The sequence below is a fragment of the Bombina bombina genome, chromosome 4 (assembly GCF_027579735.1).
Source record: "Bombina bombina isolate aBomBom1 chromosome 4, aBomBom1.pri, whole genome shotgun sequence".
Classification (NCBI taxonomy): Eukaryota; Metazoa; Chordata; class Amphibia; order Anura; family Bombinatoridae; genus Bombina; species Bombina bombina.
This window is the reverse complement of record NC_069502.1, coordinates 298,937,117-298,950,805: the sequence shown is the minus strand read 5'-3', so window position 1 is coordinate 298,950,805 and position 13,689 is coordinate 298,937,117.

The following is a 13,689-nucleotide window of genomic DNA, read 5'->3' as shown; positions in this document are numbered from 1 at the left end:
GAAATTGAAGTATACCAATGGGATCATGTCTGGCATTATATTTCAATTCTGCTGACCTTGAAAACCATACAAATACATGTTCACATGGTAAGTGCAAACTATTTGATAGAATAAGGCTGTGGAGACATCCTATTGGAGACACTTAGATGATTTTCTATTTTGTAGATGGTATTTCCCAGTCCTCTATTTAATGAACTGATGAATAAGACACCTATTGAAGATCAACTGTTTACCCCTGAATTGACTTTCAAAGACCATGCATTGTCCAGGTTGGTGTACCAATGCATGCTAGGGAAGACTGTAGACTATTAGTAGCTTACATACATTAGTCATATTTAGTTCATAATTAGATATTTAGGGATCACAATCAGAAAAAGGAATACATATTATAGTTGATATAGAGGTATTTGAATGGACATGAAATATTACATTTATGTTCAGCATACATATATTGTTTACATGTGATATACATTATTATGTATAATTTTAATTTTTGATATTTAAATATAATTTTTAATCAACAATATAATGGTGTATGTATTTCATTAATTTAAAATCAATGTAATGATTATCTTTAAAAAATGTTGATCAAAGTTAGAGCATAGACACCATATGATTTTAAATGTATTTTATGAATATTTTACAACGTGTGTATTAACTTTGTTCCATTTTTATTATTTGTCATTTCAGATTGGCATCTGATGACTTCCTGGAATATTTAATTTTTTTCAATTAAATATATGTTTATTTTTAACAGATTCTAATATATATCAATATAATCTGTAAATAAATAAAACTTGGACTCCCATGACTGGTAGTTGGCTATTTGACAAGCACATGCATAAGAGAAAATAATGCATTAATAGTAGAAAATAAAAATCTTCAGAGAATATTAAAATATATCTTTTAACATTAATTGGGGAGTCAGATTCTTCAATGCTTTTATATTTAAAAAGTATATATTAAAAATATTTTGGATATGTATTAATATTATGATTGTTTTAACATTTAATAAGGTGAAGTGGTTCAATTACATGAAAGTGACAGTGTTGTTGAATGTAAAAAGAATTGTATAAGATCATGTATCTTCCTTAGGTATCTCAAAACATTATTAGAAAATATTTTACAATTATTACATTTATAAATGGTAGGTCATTTAACTTTATATTTTTACAAAATTAGTTATTGGATGCCAGGTTAATCTATGTAATTTTCTAGTGGAGTCATTTAACTATACTTAGTAATATTATGTATTTATTACAATCTTACCTCTTGGGTTAGACATCAAATATCTATATAGAATGTAATTTCCCCTTTAGTTTATTTTGTCAATCTTAAATCAAAATACAATATGTTTGTGTCCTTAAAGGGGTCATTCAAAATGTATATTTTGTATACATTGTAACAAATATCATACAAGAATTTAAACATATTTAGAATGTACTATAGAATTACATTCAGTCTTTAAATATACTTGTTAAAATACAAATAAATGCACATATCTTAGTCAATGATATAAGGCATCTATATGCAAACAACAATCAGCATCAAAATAGCCTATGTAGAGATGTATTTAATCCACGAATATATATATAATTACAATATAATGATTGAATAACAAAACATATTAAGTTGGTCAAATATAAGATTATTATACAAAATGCATACATAACATATAGCTTAATGTCCCTCTACGCTGAAGGCTAAAAAAGACATCATTTAATAAATATATTTCAGTCAGTGTGTAAAACAATCTAGAAGTTCATCTAAATTTGCTTTACTCATATGTTAGACTCATTTAGCAAAATGAAGGTGCCTAGGTTTATGATATATTAAGCATTATTGTTAAATGTTTATTTAAAGGGACATGAAATCAAAATATACTTAAAGGTAGCCATTTAAAAAAACAATGATTTATACATTCTGAATGAGTATTCTATTTTAATCAACTTTAAAACTTGTCTCATATTATGAATGCTCATTGTGATGTTGCTATCATTACTTTAGAAATAAGGCAGTAAATATCTAATTTATTTGCTTCAGTACTCTGGACAGAACTTGATTGTTTGGAATAATTGATGCAACAATCGTCAAGGACAACCCAGGTTTTTATTAAACAATTGTCCGTAATATAAAATATCATTATTGATTTGCAAAGAAACATAACAAGATAACTTAACATTTGATAATCGTATTAAATAATAAAGTTGATTAACATTTCATGCTCAATCACCAATGGTAAATTTGTTTGGACAGTGTCCCTTTAAGAGATTTAAAGAGTGTATTTACTTCTCTTCCTATCTTGACATACTTTGCTTGAAAAGCATATCGAGATAGGCTCAGTAGATGAAGATTGGTGGATGCACAGAGATGCCTTATGTGATTGTCTCAACCATGTGCATTTAAATTTCTTCTGTTGAGGATATATAAATACTAAGAGAAAATGATTTACAGTTTAAAGTCTAAACAATCTTCTATCTCTACAGATCATTTGATACAATTGTTTGTTTGTAATGTCTCTTTAAAACTAAAGACGCCATTGCACAATAACATATATGAGCACTTCAGAGAAATACAAGCTCAAGGTTTATTTGCGAATAACAAAGCTGTAGTTTAACATTTATAAACAGATTATCCAAGTTACTGACATTCTAACCGGAATTTTAACATTAATAAATATTGCGTGGGAAACGCATCTTCAAACACCAGATTAGCATATTTAAACATTAGTGTAATGTCACGCAATAGCACACAATCAATGTGCATTATAAATACATTTAATAGAGCAATGTCAATACTTCACAATCAATTTATTTAAAGAACAATAAAGACATACAATATTAAATGTGTATTTGTATTAAAGAAACAGACCGTTATTAAACCCAGAAATGTCTACAACATTAATAATGTGACAGGATTAGATTTTAAACAGTATTTAATCATTAATATTTCACGGATCCCGGATATTAAATCTGCGTCACACATATCCGCATGACAGGCCCATGAGTTACAAATAAGTCTACATGAAAAATGAAGTTACAGCACCACCAAGCGGTATGTGTAAGGAAGTTACTAAGATATGAAACATTAAGGAACGGCCAATCAGAGTTCATCACACAAACACAACTTGAGTCAGGATGGTCTCACAGACATTATAACAATATTTCAAACTTTTATCCAATCAGATGTACAGATAAATTGTCCCATGGTGCATCTCATGTTTACTTCACCATATAAAAGTCCATTACACGTTGCCATCTTTGTCAGTTCTCTAATGCCTGCAGGCAGTTTATATTATTATAATATATTTATTGGACAACCCAGCAGGCATGTCAGTTCCCAGGTTCACCAAGGAGGAGAGCGCTGCACTGGTCCACGCCGTCAAGGACTTTTATCCCCAGCTGTTTGGGAACAAGAGGAGCTCGACAGATGCGCCTGTTAAGAAGGCCCTCTGGGAGTCTATCACCAATGCGGTTAGATTGGTGTGTGACGTCCAGAGGACCCAGGATCAGATCATGAGGAGATTCGGAGATATGAGGTTGCGTTTATCGAAAAAAGTCAACCTCATAAGGGACTGGGTACAAGCCCGTAAAAGAGGGGGCCAAAGAAAGGCCCCGCGGAAACTGTACCTACTCCCTTATGAGGTGACTTTATGCGAGCTCCTCAATCTCCGGGTCCCCAAAAGATTTAGATCCTCGCCATCCTCGGCCTCCTCTTCTTCCCTCCCAGCTGCGGGATCTCAAAGTCCTGACGCGGGGGACAGGGCAGATGCTTCTCCGTCCGGTGGCCTGGGAGGAGCCGATAGAGAATCTGAACCAGGTAATTATCCAACTTCATATAATATTTATAATTTTATAAATCAAAAATGTGTATTTAGTCAGATACTAAACCTATACAGATCTCACAACATACACTACATATGATGTTTAGATATCTGATTTTAGATTATTGACACATGAAATAGGAATGATGTTTCTTGCGCTCTACAGAATATGCATCACAGAGCGGAAATGTAATTTCGCATCCACGTTAACATGGGTTTGCGGAAAGTGGCATTGCTTTATACATGTTGTTCAAATGACGGATGCGTAATTCCGCTTGGAATCATTGCGCAATGATCGCGAAAATGGCATTTCTCATCCACGTTAACATGGGTTTGCGGAAAGTGGCATTGCTTTATACATGTTGTTAAAAATTAAATGGAAATTCTTAGATTAGTGAAGAATACAGTATTCTTATTTTAAATATTATATCTAATAAAAAACGAATAATACTAATAAATTATAACATATGGCCATCAATTGATGATTATGTAATAACAAGCAGATATTCTTAAAGATACAGTAAACAACACAACTGATTGAAAATAAGAGTCCAGGATATATTTATCATTAATTTAATTGCGGAAACTATTAACTCATGGGACTACCAAAGGATTAATATTTTTCTATTGATTTGATATTAATGTAAATATTTTAAACATGGCATGATTAGTATTAATGATATGCAATCCTCATTTAATATATTACAGATATGGATGTGGCTGCTGGATCCTCAAGCCAGGGCTTGTCACAGTATGGTATGTCTCATTTTCATTGACATTTGTCTTAGAAACATGGAATGAACATTACATACTAAATACACATTGTTCAATATTTATATGTAATGTCTATTTAATAGATGAAAATTATATAATTATTCGGATATCCTTAAATAACATATTTGATTTTAATTGCATGCTCAATACCATTCATTACATCAACATATGGAGTAGATAATTCATTAACAAACAACAACATTGTGGAATCTATTTAATTTTAGATTAAAGGGATACTGAGCTACAATTATTAATATTGTCTTTCACATACAGTATGCAATATTAATAAACATAAAATATAATACTATCATCATATGTGACATATTCTATTGCTAAATGTAGTTTAAAATAAAGAAAGTACGTTTATGTGCATCTAAATATTTGTTGACCAACCTGGGTTTATATTGATGATTGGTGGATACCTTCAACAAACAATATTTATTGAATCCAATATTCCTTATCTGCCTTTAAGATTAATATCGAACAACATTCTAATTATAATAGGAGTCAATGTTAAATCATTTTTTACATTTTGAACATAGAAATCAATTATTTAAATTAATCATGTCAGTGTCCCTTTAAGACAAAATAGATTCATTCATCTTTACATTATTTTTATTAAAAACTATTGATATATAAATCTAATTATCTGTTGGAGTTACTTTATAGATATCTGCATACTCTAACAGCACCATGATTACATATTTGTAATAATCAAGTTTGTTATGTATTGTGATAAATATGTGTTGTGTCCTAAACAAGATTACTGTACATTGAAAAAATGGGTCGATGTGACACATGTTTGTTTAGATTTGTCAACAGATGCTCCTCAATATGTGGTTTGTGTGTATTCTTGTAACTTCTTAAGGACATATGACGGAATAATTCCGTCATAAAACAATTGAGCTAAGTGAAAGCTGTGTCCTTAAAGGGTTAAGAACATTGATCATTGGGTATATTTAGATATGCAATAGCAGCATCTGAGATGAATTTGATGTCTAATGTAGTCTGACATTAAACATATGTTCAATACAGATATGTTTACAGAATCCCCTTGATTCAATCAAGCATTTTCTGGTGTAATGACTGCTCTATTCTTCACAATTTAAAGTTGATTAATGTTAAAATTCTAGACAGATGTGATTTAGTGATATCCAAAATGTGTTTAATAATATATATCTATATCATTCATAGAGAGAGTTGGTGTGGGAAGCCCACAGGAATCCAGCAGTGACATAGAGCCGCCTTTGCGGTCTCCTGGTAAGTCCATTGACTCATTTATATGTAATTGAAGGTGTATTGCTAATCAATATTATGATAATGATTCCGATGAAGCATAACATTATAACAAAACATAGAATTTATCTTCTGTTTATATATTTATTTTTTATATTGAGCGATTAATAATTTCTACTTTATTAGTCTACACATTTGTTATTCATAAGATGTCATTAAGACAAACAATACATTAATATTCTGATTTATTGACAATAACAAATCTATTGTCATTTGTATGCTCCATCAAAATGATGTAAATCATAACTTTGTGTGTGTATATCTTTAATGCAACATTGATGTGCGTATTTGAGCAACAGTAACATATGTTATAATATCTGATCTTAAGGTGTACACAACATGTTATGTTTTACAGAGATTGATGTCACATGTGGGATGGAGGAGGAAGAGGCTGCCTTGGAGTCTGATGGTATGTGAAATATATCTATCATGTTTCCAACATGTTTCTTAGTTTGAAATCATTTTATTGAAGACATTCAAAGTCTACAGCTTTTTCCCTTTAAAAATGAATATTATTTGTCTGTTCAAATACACTACTGCCCCCTTTCTATATCAGGCAGCATGAAAATCTGCTTGTATATATTTTTTTAAGAATATATAATTCATGCCATCATTATGTCACATGCATATTCCATGCCAAAACACAATAATAAGTTTCACATTGTACAGACAGTCATTGAGATTCATCTGAGTGCCTATATAGATACCATATCCTCATTTCAGAATAGTTTACAGATTAAAACACACTTCGAAGTATATTGAAAACATAATCAATTTGAAATGCGTTGATTTGATGTCAGGATGTATGAGATGTTAATATATTTTCTTTACATTTTCAGATGGATCCACCACTTCTGGTCATCTGGATTCCGCCCCTGCCCAGTCACAGACCCCTCCCCGTGCACACACCCCTGACCATGGCCACACCTCTGCACACACCCAGAGCACTTCCCATCACCAAACTCATGTCCATGCCCCGACCACTGCCAGCCCTTCCCATATTTCATATCCTGTCCCTCCCAAAAAACGCCCATACACCCCCCTTCGCCGCTCTCCCCGTATTCTGGCCCGTACAGCTGTCCAGACCCAAACTCCCCACTCCCCAGCTGTACGGCCTACCCTGGAGCAGCAGCTCACCACTCCCCAAGCCATTCCCATCCCTCCCCAAGCCATTCCCATCCCTCCCCAAGCCATTCCCATCCCTCCCCAAGCCAATCCCATCCCTCACCCCTGTTTAAACCTTCATTGTCCTGGGTGTCAGATTGTCCTTCCCAGGCACAGCTGTAAGTATCATTCTAAATACACTTTATAAGATACTTAAAGGTACAGTGAAGTTAAATTGGTTAAATTGTGATTCAAATCCAGCATGCAATGTTAAGCCAATGTATAATAGAATACTCTTATGAATTATTCGTCATTCTCTTGATATATTTATGGAAAACAACTTATTCCTATAATTAGTTTAAAAAATAAAATAAATGTGGCCATCATTTCTTTATTGTTGGATGAATGTATCCATCAACCAGCATGCACAAACAAAGTTCATCAACAAATATTGGCTTCCATAAAAACCAACATTCTTGCATTCAAAATATAGCTTGACAATTAAAACATATAATGAATATGTGTAATTTCTAAAGATTTGTCATGTCATGCTCTATCTGAATCAGTCCATTAAATATTTAGGTTCATTGTCCCTTTAATTGGATATCACTACATATACCAAACACCACTACTTGGATCCAAAATTGTATGTCCAAATGTGGATACATTATCTCTTGTCTAACCCAGTGGGAATTTAATTTCTTCTGGTTGCTATGTTTACACAGCTTGTCCTCAATGCCAAAATGTTTAAGGATAGGTGTGCCTACCACAGTCTAAATTGAATTTTTAAATTGCTGATGTAAGTACAATGTAAATCCTTTAACAAGATTTGATACACTCAAGCTGTATAAGTGGATCATCTAAAAACAATTAAAGGGGACAACATGTTTGAGTAACATGAGCCTTTAATGATTTCTGTCTGTCTGAATAACCTAATTCATGTGTAAAGAATATATGAAAAATAATTTATGTAAATAATTATTTTTCTTTATGATGACAATGTATGTATTAAAATATTTTATTCTGTTGTGTAATTATCCTTAATATTTAATTTTATTTTATTTTAGGCTGTGACTCAGCATGGCTCATGCTAGAAGGGATAGCAAGAGTCGAGCAGGCCGTGTTGAGGAACGCAGATGTCCTGAGAGGGATGAACAACACCATGCAGGCCCAGCTCCGGATTCAGGACTTGACTCTGCGTGAAATTATGCAATTACGTTCAAGGCCTGAATCTGGAGCTGGACATGCACAGGACAATGAAGATGATGACCAGTAAGTGGAGGATCTGGATATGCTCCATGGTGGCAGATAATAATCCTCCGTCCACATGTTGAATTAGTATTTATATTGTTGCCATTTGGCCTTTTTATCAGTTTATTGTTGTGCCTGTTGCACTCTTTTACCTTGTCATGTGTCTCCAATGAGGCTATGCTGGCCCTTGGCAACTCTCTTCATGGACTGTGATGCACTGTGTTACCTTGCCATGTGTCTCCAATGGGGCTATGCTGGCCCTTGGCAACTCTCTTCATGGACTGTGATGCACTGTGTTACCTTGCCATGTGTCTCCAATGGGGCTATGCTGGCCCTTGGCAACTCTCTTCATGGACTGTGATGCACTGTGTTACCTTGCCATGTGTCTCCAATGGGGCTATGGTGGCCCTTGGCAACTCTCTTCATGGACTGTGATGCACTGTGTTACCTTGCCATGTGTCTCCAATGGGGCTATGGTGGCCCTTGGCAACTCTCTTCATGGACTGTGATGCACTGTGTTACCTTGCCATGTGTCTCCAATGGGGCTATGCTGGCCCTTGGCAACTCTCTTCATGGACTGTGATGCACTGTGTTACCTTGCCATGTGTCTCCAATGGGGCTATGGTGGCCCTTGGCAACTCTCTTCATGGACTGTGATGCACTGTGTTACCTTGCCATGTGTCTCCAATGGGGCTATGCTGGCCCTTGGCAACTCTCTTCATGGACTGTGATGCACTGTGTTACCTTGCCATGTGTCTCCAATGGGGCTATGCTGGCCCTTGGCAACTCTCTTCATGGACTGTGATGCACTGTGTTACCTTGCCATGTGTCTCCAATGGGGCTATGCTGGCCCTTGGCAACTCTCTTCATGGACTGTGATGCACTGTGTTACCTTGCCATGTGTCTCCAATGGGGCTATGCTGGCCCTTGGCAACTCTCTTCATGGACTGTGATGCACTGTGTTACCTTGCCATGTGTCTCCAATGGGGCTATGCTGGCCCTTGGCAACTCTCTTCATGGACTGTGATGCACTGTGTTACCTTGCCATGTGTCTCCAATGGGGCTATGCTGGCCCTTGGCAACTCTCTTCATGGACTGTGATGCACTGTGTTACCTTGCCATGTGTCTCCAATGGGGCTATGCTGGCCCTTGGCAACTCTCTTCATGGACTGTGATGCACTGTGTTACCTTGCCATGTGTCTCCAATGGGGCTATGCTGGCCCTTGGCAACTCTCTTCATGGACTGTGATGCACTGTGTTACCTTGCCATGTGTCTCCAATGGGGCTATGCTGGCCCTTGGCAACTCTCTTCATGGACTGTGATGCACTGTGTTACCTTGCCATGTGTCTCCAATGGGGCTATGGTGGCCCTTGGCAACTCTCTTCATGGACTGTGATGCACTGTGTTACCTTGTCATATGGCTCATATATTCCTTATTTTTACAAGATTATTTATAAACGTTGTGTATGTTTTCTTACATACTAATAAAATACATTTTATTTCACAAATCTTTGTCCTCATTCTTCCTGTTATTTTTTGAAAGCTCTAGTTTATGTTGTTTATCCTTAAAGGGACCTAACAAATATATTTGTTATAATGAAATCATATATGTAAGACAATAGTAAATGACTTTAAGATTAACATCTCCAATGTAATCTTATTATTTGTGTTTATATTATTTTCTCTTAGCTCTATCATTGCCTGATTATGATTAGCAGAGTAATTTCTTTATATATGTATATATTTTTGTATTTGTGTATATATGTATATTTAAATGTTCAGATCCATGTGTGTATTTATAAACTCTGCATGAATTGATGCACCTTTACCAAATGATCTGAGTATTGATACAATGATATAATCCCTGTAAAGTGTTAATTTTATTTAAATAGTATTGACTATGTGTATGCTCTTTTTAAAAACAAAATAATGTCCCTTTAAGTGATGTTGATCACTATTGTAAATGAATGTATTTCCATTTGTAAAGCGTTTTTGTCCTTTTTACAAGAACAAGGACATATAGTTTTATTAATAAACAATCTTATTGTAATGTTGACAGCACCTGTATTTCATTTTCAAATCTATATTATTGTCAAAGTGTAACCAAATCAATCTCTGTGTGTAATGCAAATAATGTAGATGATGAATATTAGTTAACTAATATGTTAACAAAATACATCTCCTCCCATATATGGCTATCGGTAGGCTGACAATAATTAAACTTGAATAAATGACACGTTTAATCAATACATGTATAACTATTGTTATTCAACAACAATCCAAACATATCTTAAAACATCAATGGCATATGTATTTCTCATGTGTATCTTTTAAATGTTAAAGATATACACCATAGCTATAGTTCAAGGGACAGTCAAGTCCGAAAAGATGAATCATGATTTGGTGACATTCCTAGATAGCAATCTACACACATACTAGTTCCTAAAATATAAATACGTTTCTTAGTGATATGCCAAGATGTCACTGAGTCCTTGTATTGTCTGCGTTTTTTCAGCGATCTCGGATGCGCCATGTTGCTTAAGACGTCACCTGCCAGGCTGTCCAATGATTCCTTGTATTGACTGACGTTCTTACGTGATCAGGAATATGCCTTTTATTGGATTGCGTTTTGACACGATCAAGGATGCGCCTTTTTTTTTTGGGCGTTCTTACGTGATCAATAATGTGCCTTTCATTGGATGGCGTTCTTACGTGATCAAGGAAGCGCCATGTTAAGACGGAACATGTAAAGGTAAAAAAACGTGTGATTGGATTGCGTAGTCCCGCAATATTTGTGCACGTTAAAAACGTTTGTGACTGCATGCAATTTTACAAAGCTTGCGAATATGTATTATTTGCATCATGTTACATTGTTGACCCGTAGCTGATAAAGACCAACACATTCTCTTTTGCTGGATGTCTGGTTGAATCAACGAACGAAAGCAAAATGTTTTCATGCATAGGATATTTATAGGCAAGTGCAAATCTCTCCAGTCCATGTTTAATATGTTTGTCAACAATGTTCCTTTTTCTGAAAAATTACTGTTGTGTTTAATGTTGAACATATCTAATTAATAAATATGCGCTATTGTGTTTGAATAAAGTAATCAATATGCATTTATCATATGCTAAATATATGATGCCGACTTCTTCTAAATGTAATTTCGTTGTATATTTTATGAAAGGTTCATTAGACACTCACATTATAAATAAAAATATTTGATTTTGTCTCTAGTTAGATAGTCCATTGTTTAACCAATCGGTTTATTTTGTCTTGTGTTGTAATAAAATGTAAGTAATTTTCTTAATCCTCGCAAAGCCAATGAGTTTCATGTGAGTACCATCTCCAGCTTTGTCCAGTTTGTGTAAAGGGTCTTTTCATATGTTAATGATGGGGTATTGTGTTGTTTTACGGTTGTAATGGTGGTTCATCTATATTTTCAATATAGCTAACCCTATTTTATTTTCAAGTGTTTGAAGCTTTTTAATATTGATATCAGTATATGTTAATCTTGTTGTTTGTAGTAGTGTCTATTACATACAGTTATGTAAAAAATATAGGATACTGTCCCTTGAATGCAAATGTTGTTTTTTGTATCATGTATGAGATCCACATAGTTTAATCTTCAAATTTATTTTTGTTAGCATATTTCCCCCCCCCCCCACTCCTAAAAGGACTTTAAACCATATTCATTGTTAAAAAAAAATTCTTTACAATAAAATATTAACACAATAATGTCTCTTAAAGAAAATAGACTTTATTTAACACGTCAATATAAATGTTATTTAAAAATTTTTTTTTTTACAAAGTACATGTAGATATACCAACAAGCTTAAAATATGTGTTAGCATATGTAATGTTGTTAAAGGGACAGTTTAGAAAAAAAATTTAAAAACATTATTCGAAAAGTCAATTCTGTAATATCAAGGATATCAAATGTTTATCAACAATTGAACATTTGTCTGGGTTTATTTACATTTGCTCTCTAAACCTATGAGGTTGGTGTGCTCATTTCTTAAATCTTGAAGAGTGCTTGTAATCATTATACAATTTGAGCACTAGAGGGCATTTGGATAGCATTTGTATATGTAAAACCTTGTGCTCATACAGCATATTATTGACCATGTATTGATCATTGATATCTAAAATGTTGTTATGTCAGAACAACAAATAAGTGGTCATTTTTCATAGTCATAGATACAAGGGTAAGCACATAAGTCACACATGTATTTCTCCATGTTTTGTTGTTTCAAACTTTATAATGCGTAATACAGTGTTTTCTTTGTAATCAATAATTTTCTGACTGTCCCTTTAAGCTGTGTTATTGGCATTCAAACAGTAATATGCCATCATGGATAATTGTTATGGTAATTTAGTTAGCGATTCGGGAAACAGTTTGGACATCACATCACAGAAACCAATCAATATCATGAACAAGGATAGGTATGTGATGATGTGGTTTTCACACACTTATAACCCACACTCTGCAAAGAATCTTCCTCCATGGACCCGGTCCCATAGAAGTCGATTATATACAGAGTGTGGTCCACAAGTGTATGAAAACCACATCATCACATACCTATCCATTACACAAAAAAAATATTTTAAGATGGAAAAAAATACTTACTTCCTCTTCCTTCCCCTCTTCCCACGGGGCTGAGGCTCTGGGAGAGGCAACTGCCGACTCCGAAGAGTCCTCCTTGGAGCTGTTGTGGGAGGAGTGGAAGGAAGAGTACTGGGACGACCAAGGTGAGGAGTAGATGGCTGAGGAGGAGGAGAAGATGGATGAGGAGGAGAAGATGGCTGAGGAGGAGGAGGAGGAGTAGATGGCTGAGGAGGAGGAGGAGTAGATGGCTGAGGAGGAGGATGACATGGGCCGGCAGGAGGAGATGGCCCAGCAGCAAGAGGCCCAGCAACAAGAGGCCCAGCAACAGGAGGTAGACCAGCATGCGCCTCCCGGAAAAATGTGAACATTTCCTGATGTAGATTAAACATTCTTGTTTGTCCTTCTTGTATTCTATTCAGTATATTGATTATTTCATTTTGGCCTTGAATTATTTGATTCTGCCCATCAAGTATTTTGCGTCGTCCTTCTATGTTTTCTATCCGGGAGGTACGCATCTGGTCTATGTACTCCAGTAGAACCCGCACCTCCGCTATTTCTTCTTGTTGTGCCTGTCGAACCCGTGCACGGCGGGGTGCCCGTGCACGGCGGAGTGCGGGTCTTTGAGGGACCTCGGGTTCCGCGGGTTCCGCGGGTTCAGCGGGATCCTCCTGTGCTTCCGGGGCCTCTTCATCATCTCCCGTGCGCTGTTCGTCACGGGGGGCCTCTTCCCTCCGAAGTGGGAATTCCTCACCACCACTCTCATCCCGGGGAGATGCAGGAGGCTGTGCTGCCTCGTCCCCAGACTCTGTATATAAATAAAAAAAAAAAAAAAA